Source organism: Pinus tabuliformis, chromosome J (assembly GCF_031772625.1).
Source record: "Pinus tabuliformis cultivar Carrire ecotype Pingquan chromosome J, CPIR1, whole genome shotgun sequence".
Lineage (NCBI taxonomy): Eukaryota > Viridiplantae > Streptophyta > Pinopsida > Pinales > Pinaceae > Pinus > Pinus tabuliformis.
The window spans coordinates 973,228,744-973,234,694 of NC_142295.1; the positions used below are offsets into that span (position 1 = coordinate 973,228,744).

The 5,951-nt window shown below is 32.8% G+C and overlaps 1 pseudogene; it reads right to left on the reverse strand.

Annotated features, from left to right (window-relative positions):
- Nucleotides 1-722: 722 nt before the first annotated feature.
- On the reverse strand, nt 723-1,283 carry LOC149230078 (uncharacterized; annotated as a pseudogene).
- Between the last annotated feature and the right edge of the window lie 4,668 nt (nt 1,284-5,951).

Consider the following 5,951-nt stretch of genomic DNA (forward strand, 5'->3'; position numbering starts at 1 on the left):
ATTTCTACCAAAAACTTTGTTTAATTCATTATGGATCACAAAAACTTGAATACAGAAAATTATTTGATTCGTCATCCATTAATATTTCAAAATCAATTAAAATAATATTAAAATTTAAATTACCAGAAATAACTCAGAACTTATATTTATCTTCAATAAATTGAAATCATTTTTATTGATATCATTTACTATTCCTAAAAGGTAAAATACATCTTTACAAGTTGGAAACATATTCAATATTATAATTACCCAATAATTCAACACCTACTAATATAATACTAAAAATATTATTACCCTGTCATGTTTTAATCATGAATCAAAAACCCATTTTAAATATTGCATCACTTATTTACCAATTATAAAACAGTTGCACTAAAGTCCCGTCATCCAAATACCCTGCCAATTCAAATTTTGTTCATCCATGAAAATAAGATGGTTTCAGATATTCACCAGTTACTTGAAAGGCGACAATAAAATTGATTAGAGCTGAAGATCATGAAGAAATACAAATTAAACTGACAAAACAGTTAAGCAAAACTAATGGACCTATAAATCGTCAAAGTTCTGTAAAATTGATTAATAATTCTAAAGTTCGTTATTTCAAACAAACAAAAAAATTATGTAAGTAGAAAGACATACATTCCATGGTCTCTGATTTCTGCAGAAGGTGGCCGTCAGTGGAACAGCTTTGCGAGCGCTCAAATACTGGGCGGTTGGTGGTATCATGCGTTAAAGATTTTGTTTCCGCAGCACGGGATAGTAATGCTCTACACGTTTTGGAATGCACTGCAGTTTTGGAGTGACGTCGCACTGCACAGGCTTACAAGGGTTGCACCCCTCGCATTTAGCAACGCATGATGATGGCGCGGAGACAATATGCACCCCTCGTAATGCATCCTCCTTTCCAGCCTCTCCCATCACCTGTAACATCCGTTTAATTGTACACCAATATCTTCAATCCAATCCAATACACATTTACATAATAGATTGTGTAAATATTAATATCAAAGATTACAGAAAAACATGGATTCAGAAACGAAATATTACAAAGAAAGCAGGGCCATCACTTTCCGACAAAGTCGTGGTTTTTTTATCACTAATTTCTCTCCCAGCGATCTGTGCATCATATTACTGTTTTTGAAAGCATGTGAGAAAATATTTTTGCAAGAAAAATTGAATACCCAATCAGTAATTTATGTAAAGTACACACCCGTAAAGCTCAATAATATTAAAACAGAAACGAGGATCTTCATTCTGGCACAACGTGAGAATCCAGCTTCCATAACCGCGTGTTTTTCTATATCTCAGCAGACACCTCTTTGAACGTGTCTCCCCAGCAGAATCTCTTTGTATAAAGTATTCTGCCTTGTGTCTCCGAATACTGTATATATTGAATCTCAAGAGCTAATAATAAAAGGAAAAGGAAAGCATAAAAACAAAAAAGCTACGATGCTAATAATAAAAGGAAAAAGAAAGCATAAAAACAAAAATAACGTATAAAGCTTATGGCCAAGTCATATTGAACCTTTAGAGCTACGAACCAAATGGAAAGAAAAATAAAGCAAAATGTAAATAAAAGAAAAAAGAAAAACAACATAGAAACCGTTTCTATAACCCAAATCAGTATGAATAATTTCTATTATTTGGGAAAAAGGGTTATTAATATTTTTACGATAATTTATTATTATTTTTAAAAAACGTTATTAATATTTCTTATGGTTTTTTTATTTTTCCATGTAGAATAAAAAGCAAATTAACAAGTATTCTGATAATAGGAAAATTTAAAATAAAACATAAAGCAAATTAAAAAACTAATAATACATAAACATATAACCCAAATTAGTAATGAACATTTACTAAAAAAAAAGTTATCAAATGACATTTTTTTCTTCAAAGAACTCCTATGAATGCTTTTAAACACTTTCAATTCGTCCCCATAGTATTACCATTTTGGATACTAAGAAAATATTGACATTTATTAGGTTATCACCCATGGAATACATACAATAGCTAAAATTAGCTCAAATTAGAGTACTCATAGATATACATTTTAAGCCTCTTTCACTCATAAAAGACCCTCCACAAATTCGACAACTGATCTAGTTGATCATGCTCAAGTTACAAATTTTTACTTGTAGTTTTGGGTCAAGTGAAGCACTACAACACAAGGGGGGGTTTTAAGTCAATATTTAAGACAATTTTTGGGTAAATTGTCATCACTTGAGACAAGAGAAAACTTGTGTATTGTCTTAAATATTGCCTTTAAGCCAGTGTGTCAAATTAAATTATCTTAAAATATTGTCTTTATAAAGATAATATATAACACAAGCATTTTTTTCTCTCCAGGTACAATTTCATTTTTATTTCTCTAGAGACAATAGTTGGAATTAAAGACATATTGTCTTTAAGACAATATGTTTGATGCTAACTATTGTCCCTGTAGAGACAATAAAATAATGAATCTAGAAAATATCTCAGCATTGAAATAAACCACTATTAAAGTATTTAATTAAAAATAAACTACAATATCATTGATTAGTTCATATTAGGACATAGTGAAATTGAACCACCAACCTCTTGCTTATAAAGCAAACTATCTTCCATTGAGCTAGCACCCTTTAAAGAATTATGAGAGTGTTATGGTAGTCCTTGAAATTGCATATATAGGCATTGATTTTAAATCTAGCAATTGCATTGAGAGGTGCAAGGGAACGCCGATAGAAGTGGAAGTGTGGAAGCCAATGAGAAAGTAAAAAATATGGAAATTGAAATACAATCGAAATTTGGGCTTCTATATATCTTCTAAAGCATGTGGCAAGGAGATTAAGTTTAAGAAGAAAGTTACACTAACATAAATGTCCCAGAACATTGGAAATCTTTACAAGCACAAAGTATATCAGCGTCTAATAGAATCCCAAAATAATGGAAATTTTGTAGAGATGTTACACAAATCGAAAGGACAATGGAAATCATGTGTTTACTAACACTGGGAATGACCAATCCCCCTTGATCACTCCATTATGTGCAATGAAAAGAACTCGGAGACATTCTATCAATCTTTTTTACACCACCTTGCTTGCCTAATAAATTTTTTGGAGTACCTATTCCAGCATTTTATAGGCTACTTGAGAAGAAAAAAATATAGAAACCAATGTGACCCACTGCTAGAAATTTATCAACAATTGAAATCTTCTTGGAATCAATTGCAATATTCTTGGAAGACAGTAGGTCAATATTACTCCAACCTTGAATTTTTCTTTTTTAAAACTTTCCTATTATCCATATCCAATAATCAACAACTGAAAAACTATTTACTGAAGGACCTACCCAAATATGAAATAGTCTCCCCAAGATTCATAAGCATTCATTTATGACTCAGCCAAGTAGGGGATTCATCTTGACCAAAATGAAACCCTATTTTTCCTCTCTAATAGCTACTCTTGTTCCTTTTGCAAAAGTGTCGGAGAAAAAATTAGTACCCTCAATTAATTGTTGAATCAACGAATGTGTTAAATATGAGGCATCTGCAAAGTGGAAATTTGGGTATCTTACAATACATATCCTGAAATTTGATATCTATGAATAACTTATATAAGAGAAAAATTGAAAATACTTTACAAGTGAAGTTTCCGTAGCTGAATGCCAATTCTCCAACACATGTATTAGAGATGAAAATACTTCAATATTTTTTCCAAAGAATATCTAGTACTCAAATAATGCAGTGGAGATTGCAAGTTACATTAAACTGTCGCTCATCACTCATTCTAACCAATGAAATCGTCTATATATCAATGCATGTTTTGTACATAGTAAAAGTGGTCAGCTTTTAGGAGCTCCTTCTGGTAGACAAAGACAAATTCTTAGACTAGCCATACTAAAACATCTTGGAGTATTTATGTAGAATTAAAACCACAGTGAGAAGCAAAGAGATTGCATGTACCTTGAATCATATAATGGAACTAATTTATATTTATGCAGAATTAAAACCACGGTGAGAATAAAAGAGATTGCATGTACCTTGAATCATATCTTAGAACTAATTTCTAATTGAAACCTTTCGAAGTAAAAATATTAATGTACAAAAAGTATTGTAGTATGTGACATTGTCAGGAATTTTGCATGGATGCTTCAACAAGGTCATTCATGGATTTTTCTGTAAATAAATAGAAGCATCAACTGAAGAAACAAGATTCTCTACTCACATTGATTTAAGCTTTTGCAAAGTTTTTTTTCATTCCTTGGATTGGTTCTTCTAGGGGTGAAATTTGTGGATTAGAATCCACATCAGACAAATATAAGCTAAAAGCTAGAGTTTCTTCCTAAAGATGTACTTTTGAATAGAAGAAAATTGTATGCATATGATTTGGCTAAAATGGCACCAAGACTCGCGTCCAAAATCTCTTGAAATGTTTATCTGGGATTGCTCAACCTTGTGGTTGAAGCCATTTTCGGCATGCCATATGTAACCTTAGATGTTAATTCTTTGTTGAAACTCTTTGTAAGACACTTGGTAATGAATACCTCTAACAACTAGCATATTTGATCTCCACTTGGGTTGAGTTTAGTAGTGAATGCATTTATTCAAGCCATCTCCCTCATCCTTTATGTCCCACGACACTCAATTCCCTAAGCTGGACCAGACTAACCTACCAACACTCTCATAAGGCATAAGGTGCCCTTAATGATGAAGTCTAGGCCTGATTTCAGACCTTTTAATCCATCTTTTAGAGGAGCTAGAAACGAAAATTCCTCTATCTAATAGCGACGAGCACAACGGTTCAACTCAAGGCACCTCATAAGTTCATCCTCAAGGTTTCACAAGAGATAACAACTAGATCCCCAAGGAAACACGTTTTTGTCTCTGAATATGTTGAATTGCTCAACTATCTTATCTTGTTTGCATCGAGTTCCCTAGCTCGCCCATGCAATTCTTACTATTACTTGAGTGTATTACCACATCCATTGGTAGTTTTATTTGCCCTGATCTTCCTCGCATTTTAACCCTATACCTTAGAGAATCTAGTTCAAGGCTTTTCAGAGCGGGAAGTGGAAGTGAGAAGTGAATTAGTGAAAAAGCTTCTGAGAGCAAGGACGGAAGCAAGAAGTGTAAGTTTCAAAAAGATTGTGTGGCTCAGGAAAATACCTCTAAAATTTTTAGGAGAAATAGGTGCATTATAATCTTTTGGTTGACAATATGTTTGTAGTAAATTTGGCCAAGAATTCTAGATTCCATGATTGAACAAAGCCCATCAACACCAAGTACCATTTGATTCAATATCATTTTGAAGCCAAAACCATTCGTTTGAGACATGATCCTCAAATGAGAAAATGTCAAACATCTTCACCAAAGCACTTGGAAGAGAAAAATTTGAAATGTTGAGAACAATGCTTGGACTCACAAAAAACCCCTTGAAATTAAGGCGAAAATGTTAGATACCTAATCCTTAGGGATTTAGGTACACTGTAAATGACTTTGTAAGTATTAATATAAGAGAAATATGAAGGGTCATAGCTGAATAAGAAGAGTCATTTGGAGCTCTTAGAGGATGAAACCAGAGGTCAATTCCACTTGAATATATGCATGCTATGAGTTGAAGAAATTCATTCAAGCATGGAGTTATTCTCCCTAGCTAGTAGTGGTATTAGAGCTGACTATTTTAACTTGATAATTCTCTTACGCATGCAAAATCACCCCTCGTACAATGTCAAATCTGAGGCATCTCCTACCCACTATTCGTTCTAGTTTTTGAAAGAAATATCTGGCATTGCTTCTTCTTCCCATGATCTTGATGATTATATTTTCACAACTCCCATACACAAAATTTCTCCCTAAGAGAACAAAAGGTTGTGAACTCAATTTTAATTATTACTATACTTTACGCTTAGAAGGAAAGTCAAAACAATTTGGGTGTGTATATAAACAACTATAGGGTAGGAAAAAGTTAGCAATT